Source organism: Eupeodes corollae, chromosome 1 (assembly GCF_945859685.1).
Source record: "Eupeodes corollae chromosome 1, idEupCoro1.1, whole genome shotgun sequence".
Classification (NCBI taxonomy): domain Eukaryota; kingdom Metazoa; phylum Arthropoda; class Insecta; order Diptera; family Syrphidae; genus Eupeodes; species Eupeodes corollae.
This window is the reverse complement of record NC_079147.1, coordinates 138614367-138635533: the sequence shown is the minus strand read 5'-3', so window position 1 is coordinate 138635533 and position 21167 is coordinate 138614367.

Genomic DNA, 21167 nt, shown 5'->3' with positions numbered 1-21167 from the left:
AACTTATAATAAATATTGTTTTCAATCATCTGACAGTTTTTTTACAAAGAATAAAAACTTAAAAGAAAATTTAACAGAAGTTGGTAAAAATTGATTTAGACTGAAATATCTCTTCAAAACTTTGAGATATTGGCTTGAAACTACTTTTATATTTTTGTCAACACTCAGTAAAATTTTGAGGAAAATCATATTGACACTTTTTCTTATAAAAAATAAAAACCTAACAAAAAAAAAAAACAATACTAAAACTTGGTAAAAAATTATTAACGAATCGAAAAGCTTTTAAAAATTAAAAATAGTGTGTTTAAACTTTTTTTATTTCACAAAAAATATTGTTCTTGATATTTAGTAGTTTTTTTTTTTAAATCCAACAGTCCGTTTGTTTCATTATAAAATAAAATCTTGGTAAACGTTGATGATCGTTTCTTGATATCTCTCAAATTAATTTCATTCATCCAATTTGTAAGACTGTAAGAATAAAAATAAAAAAGAGGCTGGGATGCTACCCACACTAATAACTTAGCATCCCGTCTGTCGATTTGTCTTGCTTAAAAGTTTGTCTATATGTACTCGTATCAATTTTTTCCAAATTTGCGTCCTATTTTTTGTAGATTTTATTTTTTATGAAAAAACGGACTGTTGGATTTTTATATAAAAATTACTGAATGTTAAAAATAATATTTTCTGTGAAATAAAATAAGTTTGAAGCCAATATTTTTAATTTTTGAAAAGCTATTTAAGCCGAAAGTAAATTTTTACCAAGTTTTAGTATTGTTTTTTTTAAGAGTTTTATTTTTTGTAAAAAAACTGTCAGTTCGAAATTTTAAAAATATAACCAAATGTCGAAAACAATATTTCTTATAAGATAAAATTAGTTTGAAGCTAATATTTTATATTATGAAATCATATTTCAGTCGTAAAATTTTGGAGGTGACAAATATTGTTTTTCAGTTTTATTGAATTATAAAAAAACCGTCTGAAACGGAGCAATTCATAAAAACAGCTGTTATAAAGAAGCTGGAGTCAAATGAAACAACAATACAACCAGACCAAAGAGGAAGAGGATTATCCAACAACATTGGAATTGGAAAACGGGTTTTCCTTCGTATGAGTCACACTACACCCGAAGAGACACTGCCCAGTATTTTTATAGCAGCCTGATTCTTTCTACTTTGTAAAAATTATACTGTGAAAAATACGAATCAGTGGCATCAATTTCTACTTACTTAGAAGAGAGGCTTTTATTACAAGCTGAGCAGGAAGAGCATCATAAGGCTGCCTGCTGAAATGGCATACGAAAGCAATGCCAAGGACAAGGACAGCATTCCTTAGAACAAATGTATCTATAAGCGACAACTGTGGACTTATAACTTGACCATTCATGACTGTGTTGTTAACCAAGCTTTTTGTTACATGTGGGATGAGTCAACAGCCAACCGAGGCGGTAATGAGATTGCTTCTTCTGTTTTCCAGCATCTTCAAACGATTCCATTAGACCAAAGACACCTAATTTTTTACAGTGATTGTTCTGCGGGTCAGAATAAAAACGGATATGTTGCGGAATCATGCAGCAATTAAGAGGAAAAAGAAAGCATCAACTGTTAAGATTCATCATCCAAGGGATTGGTACCAGTTGGTTAGATCTGTTGGGATAAAACCATTAATCTTCATGAAATAATCCGGATGGACTTTCTTGACTTGCAAAGATAAAAGTAATTTTTTCTAGAAAAATATAAAATGGCTGCGGTTCACCAAAGAATTCGGAATTGTTCAATTCAAACCAACTCTAGATGAAAATGAAGCGTTCAAAGACATGAACGTAAGAAAACGAGGCAAGACTTTTCTTGATATAGTTGAAGTTGCATACTGTTACACTTGTCCCAATACCATCAGCAAGGAAAAGAAGAAAGATTTATTAGAATTACTGCCAGTGATCGAAAAGTCATATCAGACTTTTATTTATGTAAATCTTCAATCGGATGATATTATTAATTCTAATCCTGATTTGACAGATGATGAAAGTGAAGAATAAAAACAGTTTCAATTTAAAAATCTTAATATGTAATATTATTTTCTTGTATTTGAAGCAATGATTTAAAAAACATGATCATTTTATATTGTTTTTTTACCGTATGATTTACTTATAAATAGGCTTATGTTTATAAAATATCGTTTTGACAAGTCTACTATAAGTTTTTTGCAAAAAAAAAGAAAAGGTTACCTAGGTACTGCCAACACCTGTTTTGCGTATTAATTTCATCACATTGGTTCAAGTACATTTTTTTATAAATAAAATTGTCTTTTAAATTAAATTGAATCCCCAGGCATTTGTAAAATCAGTCTCATTGCAACAGATTAATCGTCCGACGAGGTTGAAAGTTAAAATATAGATGTTCATTGTTATACGGGCTCCCAATATCTGCGTATTTGTGTTGAAATCTTTTATTATTTTAGGTATATTTATAACACAAGACAAAATTATGTACCAATCAATTCAAAATCGGAAGTTTACCAACTGTAACCGTTTCAGTCTTGAATTTGTGTGTAAGCCCCTCTGATGAAGTTTACTAATTTAAGGGGTTTCCTCAAATATTAGCTATTACTGCTACTGCACTGAGCATAAATCTTTAAATCCCGGACAAGAAACTTTGTATAAGTAAAATTCCTGATTTAATGGAAGAAAGTAAGTGGACGATCTCCTCCAGGAACAAATCAATACAAGACACGAAACTGTCTAGTTTGGCGCATTATGATCCAAACCAACTAGAAAAAAATTCAAATTAGATCTTAAAATGCAGTCATTCAACCTTGAAGCGAATTACTAAAATTTCATTAAAATTCATAAAGATCATAAAATATTTTCTCTTTCGTGAAAATACCTATACAACCATTAAAAGGTCGGAGGATCACATCACATTATCATCATGCGAGAGAACTAATAGCGTCGCGTCTCCTCCAATCGGCAGTAGCGATGGCGCAGCACTCAAAGCATACAAAAGCAAATTTGATTTAGAAGATCAATTCCAAATTGGCATGTTCGTCTTCATAATAATAAACGATAAACCCTCACCAATAATAAACTAATTCGATTTTTTGTTTCTAATTCGTCAATTTATATTTAAAGCCTCACGCGACGACGCATTCGTGCAACTGATCGATAGACTACAGCGCTACTGGATTGCCCGGCAGACGCAGTTAAATGATCAAATTTGGAACATTTCATGCAAATTGCTCGTTTACTTAATTTTGTTAGTCTTTTAAGAAAAAGTGATTATTTTAAAAAATATCTAACGGTTCAAAGAAATCCTAAGAAGGATTTCATAAAAGAAACTGAATATTTAATAGATGAGTTAGTTTGGTTGGCTACTGGTGGCAGTTCTTATGCTCTGCTGAGACCTATAGTTATGCAAATTTTTGAGCTGCCTTGAATAGCGGCGGGCGTTGGTAGAGAGATGAATTTTGTTTCGAAGAAATTGATTAAATATTTATGTCAAATTTGTTTTAGGTGCATTTCGGAATATATGCATGCAAATACACAATGTCTCGTGCTCCCTGAATATAAAAGCATCAATCAAAATTTTGGGAGAAAATAATCAATTTAATGATCAGTGGGAGAGTTTGCAAATGAGCTATTGTCTTCATATTCATAAATATGATGACCAGACTGTAAATAATTTTGATATATGTACCAACATAATTCCTGATTTCTGTATACCTATAAGAAAATATTTGTTATTAATCCGATCGGTACGATATAAAGCATTCGCTTTTGGCAGTGTTCTTTTTTGATGACAGCATATACTTGGTCTTGCCCTCATTGACCACTAAACCCATCTTCTTCGCTTCCGTCGCAATGCTCAGAAACGCTCCACTGACATCACGCTTTGATCTTCCAATTATGTCAATATCATCTGCGTATTGGAGTAATTGGATGGACCTTTGGAAGATTGTGCCTCTAGTGTTGACGGTTGAGTTTTGCACAATTCTTTCCAGAACGATGTTGAAGAAGTCGCATGACATCAAATGAATCGGTAAGATCTTTTCCGACCTTGATAGAGCAGCGTGCATTCTCCATCGTCATTCTGCACAAACGGATAAGTTTGACAGGGATGCCAAAACTAGACATTGCTCGGTAGAGCTCTTCCCTATAGATGCTGTCATACGCCGCTTTAAAATCGATAAAGAGATGGTGGGTATCGATTTGAAGCTCCTGAGTTTTTTACAAGATCTGCCGTAGTGTGAATATTTGGTCGAAAGTGGACTTTCCTGGTCTAAAGCCACACTGATAAGGACCAATCAGGTTGTTGACGAATGGCTTCAGACGTCCACATAATACGGCAGAGAGGATCTTATACGCAATGTTAAGGAGACTGATGCCTCTGTAGTTGGCGCAGTTTAGAGGGTCTCCTTTCTTATGTATCGGGCACACAATGCTGAGATTCCACTCATCGGGCATGCTTTCTTCCGACCATATTTTGCAGATGAGTTGGTGCATGCTCCGTACCAAGTCATCGCCTGCTGCTTTGAATAGTTCGGCAGCGATGCCTTCAGCTCCAGCAGCTTTGTTTGACTTAAGTTTAGATATAGCTATCTTCACTTCGTCAAGGTCGGGTAGGCGGGTAGGCGGAATTGTTGATCCGCGTCGCCGAGGTTGAGTGGTTCTATCTCCCTTACAGCGGAATTTGGTTCGTCATCGCCGTTATATAATTTGGAGAAGTGATCTTTCCATATTCTCAGCATCGACTGTGGTTCTACTACGATGTTCCCTTGATCGTCTTTACAGGCTTCGGTTCGTGGCTGGTACTCTTGGGAGGTTTTTTTTACGAAATTTACGAACCTCATTCCTGTTGTGACATCCCTCTATTTCCTCGATCGCGCGCTTCTCATGCTCTCTTTTTTTCCGTCTAAGAAGCCGGTGCTCCTCTCTCCTCTTCTGCTCGTAGAGCTCGCGAGCAGCTCTAGTCTTTTTGTGCAGCGCCGTTTTGTATGCCTCTTGTTTCGCTGCGTGCGCTTGCAGGGATTTCGCTGTGGTGGCCGTGTGAAACCTAGCACTTCAGAGGCGGCATCTCTGATGGCTGCAAGGCAATTTTGCCACTGGTTTTCAATGCTTAATGCAGGAAGCATAGGACTCCTTAGGAGGTTATTAGAGACTCGATCGGAAAAGGACATGGCAGTCTCTTGCGATTGTAGCCGTCTAACGTCGAATCTTCTCACAGTACTTCCTTGTTTTGGCTTGGATCGGGATATCCGTAGCCGTACCTTGGCTACAACGAGGTAGTGGTCCGAGTCAATGTTGGGCTCTCGGAATGTTCGGATATCCTGGATACTGGAGAAGTGTCGTGCGTCGATCGCAATGTGGTCAATCTGGTTGACGGTTGATTGATCAGGAGATTTCCATGTCCCCTTGTGGATATTGAGATGCGTGAACTGCATACTAGCTACCAGAACATCTCGCCCCGCAGCGAAATCGACCAGCCTGAATCCGTTGTCGGTGGTAGTGTCGTGCAGGCTGTATCTCCCGATTATGCCACCAAAGAGATCTTTAATAAATAAATATGTATATAAATAGGGGCTAGAGATAGTACTCTCTATAGGGCTGAAGTTGGTATGGTCCTCATAGCACTAATTCGACCTTTATTTGCTATTCTTTAAATTTGTGTTTATTTGTTCATGTTTGTTAAGCACTTTGCAATACCAAACATGCATACCTAGGTATTAATTGGTCTTACAAAGGTAGATATCCAAATATCTAAAACAATGATTTTGTGGCTTGGACTCCATCTTCTTCCAAAAATTCTTTTGCGAGTATAGAAGTCAACTGAGCCATTTTTTCTTTTTCCTTGGTGTTTTCTTCCCAGTTTAGTTTGCCATCAAGTGGCAGTTACAGCGATAACACTTTACTGCAATTGCAGTAGATCTACTACGATTTTTGCAAAAACCAAATCTACTGCCACTAAATCCAATCTACTGCACTTTTTCTTCGGTAGATGTTATAATTTCATTTGATTCTGTGACAAACATCGCTGAAATAAAAATCTAATTCAACCTGAACACAGCCATAATTTGTAAATGACAATAATGAGATTTCTTGAACACTTTCACTTACACGAAAATCTTATTTTTTGTTTGACCAAATTGCTCTCACTCCCTCATCATTCAATATTATGCTTTTCTTTCATACACGTCTCTTTCTTTTCCATCTGTTCTATTTTTCTTTGTTCCTCTCTGTACAAAAATATTAACGGTAAACTAAAATTGTCCTCTATTCAAGAATATCAGAAAATAAGGAAACATAATTATTGAAAGTGTAAAAAAAAAGATTAGGTTTTCCTTGAGAAGTGCATTCAATATAGTGATTTGTTTTGTTTTTATAAGACCACAAGAAAATGGGAATGTGAATGTAAATGAGCTTAACGGAGAACAAGTTGAGGCTTTTCAATTAGTTATATTGTATTACTATTCAAATTAGAAAAGAAACACCCATTGCAAATCAAGAAAACGTAAGTGTAAGTCAAGCATCCGAACCAAAAAAATATAACTAAAAATACAAGACAACATGGGAGCAACAACATTCATGGCTTAGATGTGCTGATGGGCAAAGTTTTTACCAGTTTTGCTTCAAGATTCTCTACAACAACAAAACAAATTTGGAAAGGCATAGCAGTTCAAAAATTTGTGAAAAAGGCCAATAACGCAAGCCTTCCAGATCCAGAAATAGCATTACTGATAACTCGAAACTCAAATCGGAAATAACTTGCGTGTGTTTCCCATAATTTGCATTTCCCATTAATGGAATATAAATTGTGTAAAGGCTAAGATAGAAATGTTAATAAGCATTTAGTTTATCTTGGATGCACTTGTCATTCATTGCATTTGTGTGCTTCAGCAGCTTCTAAAAAACTTCTGAATTTTATTGAAAATAAAATGAACGCTATTCACAACCACTTTTCTCAAAGCCCTAAGCAAACCGAAACATTCAAAAAATCTCAAGACTATTTTATGATACAAAATCATAAAATACTTAACATTTTGTCCACTAGATGGCTCTCCGCAGAGAGTGTTGTCAATCGAATTCTGGAACAATGGAACGCATTGCAACATTACTTTCAGCTTTTAAGCTTTGAAAATTTAAATTCAGTTCATGAAATACCTACTTTTTTGAATGATCCGATAAATAAACTCTATTTATTTTTTTCTCTGCTATGTTTTAAATATAGTTAACAACAGCAATGAAATATTTTTATCAGAATATACACAAATACATCTTCTTGAACAGAATATTTTTGATCTTTCCACAAATATTAAAAAAAAATTATTAAACTCGGAGCTATTAACGATAAAATTGATTTAAACAATTATTCCCTCTATCAACCACTTTCAACAATGTACTTTGGAATTGTAATTCAGAATTTTATAAATATAAATAATTTTGATGAACTTCGAATTAAGGAGTTAAAAAGAAATATTGTTAACTTTTATGTTATGTTTGGAATACAATATCTTTTATCCAAATATTATGATTGTTTAGATTGCTCAAAATTTTGGTTCTGTTTATTTGATGAAAACAATTCTCTGGAGTAAAAAATATTTTCTGAATTATGTATATAATATATAACAATAATATATGCTATTGATATCCTCACTGCCGTAAAGTAGTGCTGCTGCAGGGAGAAAATTGACACTAGTTGCTAATATAAAAACATTAATTAAATGTAACATCACTTGAAAACTTAATTTTGGTTGCTAGAAACCATTAGACTCTCCTAGTTTAATGGAGCATTCAAAAAAATATTAATTTTACAAATGGGGAATTTGTTTTAAAAAAACGTATTAATTTATGTTTATATATTACTAGCGTCTCGGTACGTGCTTCGCTACGTATAAGGCATAGTTATAAAAAAAAATGATTATTAAGTTCATTTATTCAAACAAAAAAAACATTTTAAATTGCTAGCTATTTAAAAGTCCAAATAAATAAGTTGGGGTACCGACTCTGGAACAGGGAACATAAAGTTGGCCATGTGAAAAACATGATTCCTCCAAATTGACACCACAAACGTGAAGTGTTTGCCCTAGGGCCTTATTTATGGACATCGCAAATGATAAACGCACAGGATATTGTAATCTTTTGAATTCAAATGGCATATTTGTTAGAATTATAGGGATACGCGGTATCAAACACACTTATCCTTTTGATTTACCAGTTAAGATTGTAGCTTTAATCAAATTTGGCGATAACTTTTACACTGCCAATCTGGTGCCATTACACAGTTTTGGTGGATTAATGTTTCGTAATAATATAATCAAAGAACCAATTTTCAGATTCAAGCAATGCGGTACTATACCAGCCGGTTCCAATGAATTTAAAAATTCAATTGGATAATTCATTGCCTGATCTTGATTCATAACACTGTCAATTGATTTATATGTAGTGACTACACGTGGCAGTTTCGCTTGAATTTGAAATGGCATTGATATAATTGTTTTTCGGTGCTAAAATGGTGCGTTCTCTTAACCAAGAATATTCGGAAAAACACATTCAATAAACTCATCTATAGATTACGCAATTGTACAAAAATTGTTCGGTAAAGTGATCAATCCGTTGGTACTGCCGATTGGTATTTTGTCATCACCAATTTCCAACAATTGTTTTGAAAAATCATGGGCAGTTGCATCATTATGTAGGTGAATACGCATATTAATGTTCAGTGTCAATTTTCGTACATACTCGTATCTCCAAAGAACTGATGACTTCAAGCAGGCGTTTATTTCATCAGTAGGAGTTGATCGAGGAATGACAGGCAATGTTTGACGAAAGTCTCTTGAGAGCAATATCAAAGCACCACTAAAACAGCTTTTGATTACCGCGTAAATCTTGCATTGTTCGATTTAATGCTTCTTTTGATTTTTTATTCGCCATTGTGCACTCATCCCATAAAATAATTGATGTTAATCGTAAAAATTTTGCTATACCAGAATTTCTCGAAATATTGCAAGTTGGAGTTTCAATCACCCGTACATTCAATTTCAACAATTTCAATTTTATTGCAGAGTGTGCGGTCCGACCACCTTCTAATAATGGAGCAACAATTCCCGAAGATGCAAGTGCCAATGCAATTTTCTGTTTCGATCGAATAGTCGCTAAAATCGATGATACAACCAAAGTTATCATTATATACGATTGAACAAATAAACGTATGTAAATTATTAGAATTTAACTCCCACTCACGTTGCAATTCACGATCAAAAATATCATGTATCTCACGATTTGGTGCGTTCATACACAATTGTGCTAATGCTTTATTTACAATCGTTAGGCACATATCTTCAATTATTATTACAGCTTCGTTGTACATTTCCAAGGTAATCAACAAATCGGGATTTCTTTAAGTATTAGTACAAATTGTTTGTATGTTGATTTTACACCTTTTCAAGATTTTTTTTTTAATTTTCTTTACGTACAAACCTTCTCTGGACTTCCACGAATAATTCAAGACCAAAATTAGCCAAATCGGTAAAGGCATTGTTGGGTTAATATTACAACGAAAAGTGGCATTGATTTTTATATATATAGATTTATGAATATTTTTGTTTAAGTTTTTCTTTTTTCTTAATGTAAATATTTTATGTATGAATATTTTTGTTAAAGGTTTTCTTTTTCCTGAATAAAAAAAGATCTACTGCGAAATATGTTGATTTACTGCATTTTTGTACTGTTTCACTGCGCAAACAAATTTAGAAGTGTTAACACTGGGCAGTGGTGTAGTGGAACACCATTAATAATAGGTCAGTTTGAAATTGGAACGTAACGTTTTCTTGTGAATAAAACCATTTCTGTCTTAAGTAGATTGGCAGTCCGGAGGTACTTACCCGATTACTTATCCTATTAATACATACTTGTAGCAGCTTACAAAGTGTAGGTATACGTTTCTCTGAAACAATTATTACTATGCTGTCAGCATATGCAACGACCTTAGATCGACTTATACTTAGTTGGTTTTAGATTTGGTTCATTATCGGGACCATGGCAGACTTACTACTAACTTACAACTTTTCAAACCAATTTAAAGTCATTGTCTCTGTGTCTTTAATGGAAGCATATTAGGCCTGTAGGGCATTAGCATAAAGTTTATGTCAAATGTACTATTCGTGCGAGGGTAATCTTAAGAACCTGAAGTCTTTCTGTTCAGTGTGAGAGGATAGGTAAACATTTTTCGGAATGAAGTCGACATTGACCTCTCTTAATACAGGTTGTGATCAGACATTACCGAAATATAATCACTTAACTCGAAAAAATTATGTCTTTAGAGCTTTGGCCCATTATTGGCTTTATATTTAAATATGTTTGTTTGCTTCTTGGTCGAATCCTTATTTAAAAGATTCCACTAAAAATATTACAGGATAAGTTAATGATTCACCGAATATTTTGGTCGCTTTGTATGAGATCCCAAACATTGTGTTTTGATACCTAGCTCCAGTCAACATATTCCATAAGTCCCATAGCAAGGCAATAAAAATAGCTTTAATTTATCTTCTTTGAAGACTTGTAGCAAACCATATAATTCACAGTAGCTCAGATTATATGGCATCTCGATTTATTCGAGAAAATATTCTGATGAGCCCAACCATTACATCGGGGCGAAACGCATATATGAACACCTATGCTGGTTTATTTTTATTTTCATTTTCATGATTTTAAATCATATTTATTAAAATATTCCATAACGTTTCCTTCTCATACTTGGACCTTATAATAATCTCTATAGAGATTAATTTCAGCCAAGAAGCACTATTTTCTACCGCTTTTTGCAGCAGTTTTGGCCTTATGTTATTCAAGGCGTCAATCGTCTTATTCTTAAGCAAGCTTCATATAACCCTACATAAAATGGTCAACTCACCTTCATACGGGATCGTGGACCATGCGAAGAACTTTTTTCTTTAAACAACCCAAGGTGCTAGACATGGCTTTACACAGTTTCTCCCTGTTGATGCTGTCATATGCGGCCTTAAAATCGACGAAGGGATGGTGGGTGCCGATTTAATGTTCTTGGGGTTCCTAGATCTGTTGTTATGTGAATATTTGATCGACAGTGGACTTTTCTGGTCTAAAGCAACACTGATAAGGCCCTATCAGGTTTTTGACGCTGGGCTTCAGACGTTCAAATATTACGGCAGAAAAGATTTGTAAACGTTGTTAAGAAGACTGATTCTTCTTCTATTGGTGAAGTTTTGAGACTATTGTTTTTCCGGTATCGAATAAACATTTATCGAGCTTCCGATTATATTCTACAGACAAATTGATACATGCTCCGGCAAAGCAACTGCTCCAGCGATTTTGGTAGATAATGCAATTTTTATTTCGGCTAAGTCGGAAAGACGGGATTGTTGGCTTTCGTCGTATGATCCATTAATATATAGAATTTGTGCGTTTGATTAAGTGCCTTGTCAGTTTCAATAAAATCCTAATTCAGTGCGTTTTTGCATTTATGTCAAATCGAATTTTAAGTTCTTTTTAAATGTAATAAAAACTTGGCTTTACAATAACCACTGTCCGCTTATGCATATTTTAAAGTGTTTCTTTTAGACTCATTTTCTAGCATTCCAAATTTAGCAATTTGTCAAAATCATATTTTAAATTCCTTTTAATAATCTCTAGTAATGATATTCAACCGGCTTTATGTTGGCTTGAAGAACGACTTTGTCCTTTCAACCTCCCATTATGGTAGATAATCTCTGGTTTGAAGGATGAAGGTAACCTTCACTTGTATTTTTTTTTCTTACCTACAATTAATTTTTGACCATAAATAAACAAAAATATCGACCTAAAGATACAAAAGTCCTATGTAAATACCACGATGTTCATGTAAACCTTCCAAAAGGCAATTCGTACCTAAAGGATGTATGCAGACTTGAAAAATGTTTCATGTAAAAAAAACCCCACTGGACAGTAGGTAGGTAAGTATAATTTGTCTATCTTCATCATCGTCATCCTCATCAACATTGCGGACAACCTCACCGAGAACAAACGACCAACCGACAACGAACGCACAATGAAGATGATGATGACGGAACACAAAATGATATTCTATAGAATAATCCCCACAACATATGGGCCATTTAACATGTGTGTGGAACTGTGGACCTGTGGGGTCATGGTGGTGGGGTTGGTTTACCTAATTCGTTTAAACATTATACAGGTAACAAAACCCAAGCAAACGATACAAAAGAAGTCCCGTCAGGGGTGAGTGTTGTCCTAAAGCTTGACATAAAAGTTAACCTCGGTTGTCACTTGAGGTTATCCTCTTAAATATGATGTACACTTAAATATTAGTAAGTGGGATATAGATATGGAGTGAATTAGGTTGTTATTAATATAAAGTCTGATCAGGCTTCTTTTTTCGGTCAATATGGGGGTACATAAATGGACATTTACGTAACACATCTTTATTAAATTAGAATAAAACTCTAGGGGTCAGTTTGTCAGTTCGTGATGATCCTAGTTTCAGAGTTTAATTTGAGTTAACTCCTGAAACTTATATTTAGTCCAACCTTTCAAAATTGGTAAATTATCTTGGTTTTAATATACAGACTACCTGAGCGAGAAATTTTAAGTTTAACACTTTTGAGATAGAAAGACTAAGATTGCGACCAATTAATTTTAAATTATGTATTTAAAAAAGTTTAAAGTTCGTTTAATCATTTTGAATAATAAAAAAAAACAGCAAATGAGATTATGAACAATGGGCAGCTTCAGAGGATATAAGGGATTTGAAAGTAAAGCAAGTTTCTAGCAACTAAGGCAACTTTATTGGAAAGTTGACTGGAAAGATAGAGAATAAAATAGAATAGAATAGAATAGAATAGAATAGAATAGAATAGAATAGAATAGAATAGAATAGAATAGAATAGAATAGAATAGAATAGAATAGAATAGAATAGAATAGAATAGAATAGAATAGAATAGAATAGAATAGAATAGAATAGAATAGAATAGAATAGAATAGAATAGAATAGAATAGAATAGAATAGAATAGAATAGAATAGAATAGAATAGAATAGAATAGAATAGAATAGAATAGAATAGAATAGAATAGAATAGAATAGAATAGAATAGAATAGAATAGAATAGAATAGAATAGAATAGAATAGAATAGAATAGAATAGAATAGAATAGAATAGAATAGAATAGAATAGAATAGAATAGAATAGAATAGAATAGAATAGAATAGAATAGAATAGAATAGAATAGAATAGAATAGAATAGAATAGAATAGAATAGAATAGAATAGAATAGAATAGAATAGAATAGAATAGAATAGAATAGAATAGAATAGAATAGAATAGAATAGAATAGAATAGAATAGAATAGAATAGAATAGAATAGAATAGAATAGAATAGAATAGAATAGAATAGAATAGAATAGAATAGAATAGAATAGAATAGAATAGAATAGAATAGAATAGAATAGAATAGAATAGAATAGAATAGAATAGAATAGAATAGAATAGAATAGAATAGAATAGAATAGAATAGAATAGAATAGAATAGAATAGAATAGAATAGAATAGAATAGAATAGAATAGAATAGAATAGAATAGAATAGAATAGAATAGAATAGAATAGAATAGAATAGAATAGAATAGAATAGAATAGAATAGAATAGAATAGAATAGAATAGAATAGAATAGAATAGAATAGAATAGAATAGAATAGAATAGAATAGAATAGAATAGAATAGAATAGAATAGAATAGAATAGAATAGAATAGAATAGAATAGAATAGAATAGAATAGAATAGAATAGAATAGAATAGAATAGAATAGAATAGAATAGAATAGAATAGAATAGAATAGAATAGAATAGAATAGAATAGAATAGAATAGAATAGAATAGAATAGAATAGAATAGAATAGAATAGAATAGAATAGAATAGAATAGAATAGAATAGAATAGAATAGAATAGAATAGAATAGAATAGAATAGAATAGAATAGAATAGAATAGAATAGAATAGAATAGAATAGAATAGAATAGAATAGAATAGAATAGAATAGAATAGAATAGAATAGAATAGAATAGAATAGAATAGAATAGAATAGAATAGAATAGAATAGAATAGAATAGAATAGAATAGAATAGAATAGAATAGAATAGAATAGAATAGAATAGAATAGAATAGAATAGAATAGAATAGAATAGAATAGAATAGAATAGAATAGAATAGAATAGAATAGAATAGAATAGAATAGAATAGAATAGAATAGAATAGAATAGAATAGAATAGAATAGAATAGAATAGAATAGAATAGAATAGAATAGAATAGAATAGAATAGAATAGAATAGAATAGAATAGAATAGAATAGAATAGAATAGAATAGAATAGAATAGAATAGAATAGAATAGAATAGAATAGAATAGAATAGAATAGAATAGAATAGAATAGAATAGAATAGAATAGAATAGAATAGAATAGAATAGAATAGAATAGAATAGAATAGAATAGAATAGAATAGAATAGAATAGAATAGAATAGAATAGAATAGAATAGAATAGAATAGAATAGAATAGAATAGAATAGAATAGAATAGAATAGAATAGAATAGAATAGAATAGAATAGAATAGAATAGAATAGAATAGAATAGAATAGAATAGAATAGAATAGAATAGAATAGAATAGAATAGAATAGAATAGAATAGAATAGAATAGAATAGAATAGAATAGAATAGAATAGAATAGAATAGAATAGAATAGAATAGAATAGAATAGAATAGAATAGAATAGAATAGAATAGAATAGAATAGAATAGAATAGAATAGAATAGAATAGAATAGAATAGAATAGAATAGAATAGAATAGAATAGAATAGAATAGAATAGAATAGAATAGAATAGAATAGAATAGAATAGAATAGAATAGAATAGAATAGAATAGAATAGAATAGAATAGAATAGAATAGAATATTTTTTTTCTTACATTTTCATGCAAATTGGGACAATGGCAACATGACACGGTGAATTACCTATAGAACTTACTGTACAATTAAAAATAAAATTATTGTCTGAAAATTAAAAAGAAGCTCAAAAAATTACGACATACCTCTTTTTTCTCTGGCCATATTTATAAGGGCATTAATTTAGTTGCCTGGAAAAATTGTCGAAATGAGTACTACTTTTGATTGTTTTCATTTCAAACTCACTGTGTTGTTAGTATTTACCCACCTGGCCTCGGTTATCCAAAACAGCTTGGCACCTATGTATATTGTGTAAGGCATAGACTTAACAAGTGTCCGACAGACCTCTATCGGTATTGTTTTCTTGACTTTTTTCCATAAACTGTCTTGATTTCTGAATTTTTCTTTCTCTGCACGATGCTTTACATACTTCCAGCCAAAACATAACATCGATCTCATTGATGTAGAAAAAGTCTTTCGAAAGTTTCGCCGTATGCATGCGGTCTTGGTCCTGTTGGACAATGTTTTTGTTTTTGATAGTAAACTTGGCAGTCATTGTTTTTTTTAAATAGGTCCTATGCCATGCCAAGAAAAACAACCTCTTACTTTAATGTTACCACCACCATGTTTTTTGATGGTTTATTTGGGGTCAAGATGTTTGTTTTCAGGTCTTCTAACATAGTGGCGACCATCAGAATCAAATAAATTGAATTGGGATCTATCACTCCATAATATATTGTTTCAATTCTTAATGTCTTCTCATCCTTTCCAATTTTGATGCTCTCTAGCAAATTTTAAACGATCTCTTACGTTTTTTTTTCTTAGTTGACAACAGAACTTTTTTGGCTCATCTTTCACTACGAACTTAACATGATGAAATATCTGCATCAATTTCATTTTTAATGACTAGAGATAATTGAAAGAATCTTTTTTGGAAAGATGAATAATTAGACAGTCGGCTTGGGGGCTGGTTTTTTTTGGAACCACATTTTTACTTTAAGTGCATTCTTTGATTGCTTGAAGTTAGCCTTCTTTTTCGATTTTCCTATTTAAGAAGGTTGTTCCCGGTTTCTTTCCAATTGTTCCAAGTCCCCCTTTCTCGAAAATCGATATTTTGAAAATTGTTCCAGGTTGATCTAGTTGTTCTGAATATATTCCAAATTTTGGGACCGTTATAGTTAAAATTTAAAAAGACATGGCAAAATTTGAAGACAAAAATCTAGCCCCCATTTTTGGAAATTCCAACTTTTTATATTATTTTAGATTCTTAAAAATGTTCTTACAATTGATCCAATAATTAAGAGTCGTGAAATGTACACTTTAAATATATTGTCCTGATTTTTTGTTTTTCAAAAATGCAAAATAAGTCTCCCCATTTTTGTTGATTTTTTTTAAGCCTACATTTTAATAAAACGTAAATAAGCACATAAACAGCAACCAACACTTGGCTTATGACCTATTATTTACGCTGATGATCGACATTTCATAAAAAAATCTCGATGCCTTTTAATTTTGTAAACATTATTTTATCTTCTCTTTTTCAAAAATCAAAAATGTTCCAAGTCAAACCAAGCAAAAAAAACTAAAGGCGTACAAAAGCGAACAAAATAATATTTTCCCTCCCAATTGCCACCCGTTGAATTATTTTAAAATTTTAAGCCATTGTTAAAGTGTTAAAGCGGAAAAACACTTGAACCCTAGTTTGCGGCACTAAAAATAATGCTATAACCAAACTTGGCGCGAACCCCAAAATTTGTATGCACATCTAATTGCTCATTATTTACAAGATGATGCATTGCCTCTATTTGTTATTGATTAAGTTGACAGTTGTGGTGTCTTATTATAACAAAACACTTGTCTGAAAATATAAAACAATTTGGTGAATATAGTGCGAAAAAATTTTTAGTTACCAAAAAGTGAGTTGTAAAGTTAAAAATATTATATGCTTTATTACCAAAATTTGTAAAATTGTATTGATTTTATATTTCAGTGTCTAATTTAGTTAGATTATTGAGAACATATAATAGAGGTGGTGAAGAAGAAAGAGCCATTGCATTGGAAGCAATGTTAGACATATAATCTGATGAAGGGGAGGAGACTGATCCATTTGATGTTGACGCACAGAATGATCCAGATTATCTGCAAAATGACCAATTTGACGTAAGTCAGATATATTTTACAATATAAGCTATGTACAGTGCATTCATATACATACATATATTATAATATAATTTTGTTTCTTAGCGGATTATGAAAACATTGATGAAGCTGTGGTGGAGGCATTAGGACCGATAGAAAATTTGCCTGAATCTTGCCTTGGTCGAAAATTAATGAAAGAGCCGGAGGAAGCAGTATTGTGTCGTACCCAAGGTAGTAATGTTTTCCTGGTAGAAATGTTGGCCCTGTGGCTAATTTGAAAAACGAATCTCTTCTCGCTATTTTCAATCACATTTTGAACCATAAAATTAAATATTAGATCATAAAACGCACAAACAAAAGGGCCAGTAATGTACATATATACCAAAATGAATGAATCACAACGCATCTGCAAGCCTTTGACAATGAACGAACTGCAGGCATATTTTTGGTTTTTGTTGTACATTGGAGCATTAAGAGATGGTCACCGTCGCGTCGTGTACATGCACTATGGGATCCCATCAAGGGGTTCAAAGATGAAATTTGTTCACTAACTTTTTATCCCTGGTCAATAATATGATTAAATAAAAAGTTTTGAGTCCGCCCAAGTTTTTGGGAAAACTTAAATTGATATTTTTAAGTTTAGTGTCCATAGCGGGTCATGCTAATTGGACCAGAATTGCAAGAAATTTGAACCCCAATTCATAATTCGGGATATTTTTGTATATTAATATTTGTTAAACTTTATAAGTAAACATGTTTGCATGTTAAAATTTAAGGTAGTGTACAATGAAGGAGAAAAAGAAACGGAGCTACATTTAAGAAATCTGCATACCATAACTTCAATCAGTCGCTGAAGAACCACAATTTATCAAGTTTCAATATTTCTCTAAAGAGCTTAAAATATACAAACATTTTAAAACCAAAAGCGAATAGTAGTGATTTATGGTGTTGAAAGTTTTATAATCTATCTAATCGATCGTGTAAAATTTTTATTTAAAACATTCTTTTTGTTAGAAAGTTAGTTTTTTTCATTACTTTGATGCCTAGCTTCATTACATAATACATATTGCAAAAACAGACAACAGATTAAAAAGGATTACAGGTGTCTAAAAAATTTATAAAAGTGTTAAGTGCTCAAAAATATAAATAATTCAAAAATAAATAATTCAAAAACGACCTGTTTAAAGGATTTGCAAAAAATATAGCACTACTGTTTAATTTGTATTGTATAATCAGTATTTCAGTACTTTTCCGAAAGTCAGTATGCCCAAATACGTAGATAATCTTTTTAATATTTTTTCACTACCCGATTTTAGGGAGCTCTTCGTTAGTGCTGTTAAGCTAGTCCTATAGTTAAGCTTTGTATTACAAAGTTAGCGAGAAATTAAATGGGGTATTAAAACCAAAATATGTATATAAAATTTCGATAAATAACCGCTTTGAGCTTTTAGGAAAATTGTTAGATTATCATAACATTAGTATTATTCCTTAGAAATCATCTTATGTAGAATCAATTGTGTCTTCCATCAGCGCAGATAAATCAAAACCATTTGATTTTAAAATTAAAATATCACCAAATATATGGGAAGTAATTCAGCGGGAGGTAGTTTTTAATCTGACAGGATAAATTTAGAAAAAAATTATAGCATTTTGAGTTAAAAAAATCTGGTCAGATAAAATATTATTTAAAATTTTTATCAGGAAGCGAAACTGCCATGCCCAATTTCTTTCAAGCGAAGTAAAGTTTCCGCCACATTTATTTATGTTTCTGAATCAGGTTCTTGTCCTGAATGCATCTGTTCTTTTACGGGACTTGTAATTAATAAGCCCATCCCATTTTCGAAATGGAGTGTAGCATAGTAGATTTTGATGCTTCAATTATTTACTCAAAAAAACGTCAGTTTAAATGTAAGCGTAGGGAAGAAGTTCCGGAAGCTATACTGAGTGGCAAAATTTGACCATGCCTCTGTCGTAGAAAAGAAGCAGACCGTTTGATGGAAATTGGTGAAAAGAAACCATCATCATTGCCCACAACATCCGTTCTCCGCAAAGCTAAACAAGAGCGTTGTGATATTAAACTGGACATAAAAAGTTAAGGTATCTTTAAAAATATGGGGAAATTCATTCGAAATGTGAAATAGTAAAAAGAGGTTCTTTGCATAAACCAACATTTCCATTACCCGGCGAAGTTGTTTGTGATTTTGAGGCCTTAATAGGAGCTATTTCAAGAATTTTTAGAGAACGGAAAAACCTTCAGCACTGTCTAAATAAATGCTTTAAAGCACACAAAAAAATAATCCTAAGAACTTGCCTCAACATTTATTCGTTTAGATATTTCACATTTAATGCACATGGTATCTAAATGGAAAGAATTAAGGTCAATTAATCCACGAGTAAAAAGTGTTTACATTTTAGTAATGGGACTCATTTCAAAGACACAAGATTTTTCTGTTTTTGAAGAAATTGTTAGGTCGGCAGTTATTTTGTGTTATAGCCGAGAGTGTGGAACTGACAGTACAGGTCGTTTAACAAAATCTGATATGTCCATAATAGTCTTGGGTGAAAAAATAAAGGGTGCAACCCATTTAGATTCGTTTTCTAAATTTCAAGAAGATGAGGATGAAGTTTTAATTGCCGAAGAGGAAGAAAATTCAACGGAATTTAATTCTTCTACTTACGAGTATTCCACAATTTCTTGGGCGAATTCAATTATTAATTCCAGCTTATCTGAAATAAGCAAATCTTTTTCAGGATGCAATATGAACCCATATTATCCTTCGAATCTTACTTCGTCAGCAGTGGAATCAGAATTTAATGACATTAACCATAGATTATTGGAAGATGACTGTCACCCAATGCGTGTTGATAAATTCATAACCAAACACTTGAAGTATTTTTCTGGTAGAGCAAAGTAAGCTTTTGTCCCTGTAGATATTAGTAAGGAAAGTCCGATAGTAAAACCTGAAAAGTTGTGGTGCCTCTTGTCCCCTGTCCATGAAGAAAATAAAAAAGCCGAAAAACTGATTATTTAGTTTCCCCCCTAAAAAGTAGTGTTTGATCGTTTGAATCTGAAAGGTTAGACGTTCCGAAATAGCACTCGAACAAAACTGGCGTGGAAAAAACTCTCCAAAAGCTAAAAAAGAACATATTTAGACCCTCGTCCATATTGGAATCTCTTCGAGATGTCAAAAAAAAATAAAATGAATGTAGGAGTTCTTTTAAATGGAAACGTATGTCCAATAATACCAAATAAAACCGAAAAAATTGTTGTAAGAAATACCTGTGGATTTGATAGTAAAGTCCATATTTTCGCTAACGCTTGTTGTAATGATGAGTTTTATGAAGTTATTAAGGGCGCGAAGACAAAAGGTTTTCAATTTGTTAACTCATTTATAAAAATGGGACCGGGAATATGCATTTATAGGTTTCGTGCTGATATTCTCAAGGACGTTGATTGTTTTATTCAAAAAGATAAACAATCTAATATATACCTGATAGATGCTACATCAAACGTTCTTAATCTCTGTGAGTGGGGTTTTAAAGAGATTAGTTACTCTGAAACTAGTGAATGCTTAACGTGCAATTCCAAAAAAATCGATTGAAGGATCACTTTTACCCATTAACATAGATTTTATAAAAAAAATATGGTTTTGGCAAAGTAAATGAAGCTCTTCGGGAAGGACGACCATTGCAAACCTTGAGCCGTTCCTGTGAAAACCCTTTGAACACTCTAACCGACTATAAACCTCAATTATTTATTGAATGTTCAGATTTTTAAAATGGAACCCTCCACCCTAAGTAGTATCCAAGATGTATTAGAGTTAGGATCCATGAAATATCAATTGGCAGGAATTGTTGTTTATCATGGAAGTAGGCGTTCAACATCATGTTGCGGACGCCTGGTGGACTGTCTCCCAGACCTAGAAGAAAGAAGAAACAAAAATTATTATTAGGTTTGTAAATAATAAACCGATGCAAATAATAAACAAACCACGAATTATTTACCTACCTACCACCATGTTGATTGTCGGGTTGATTTGGATTTGAATGACAGAGACTACTGGTTATAAAGACT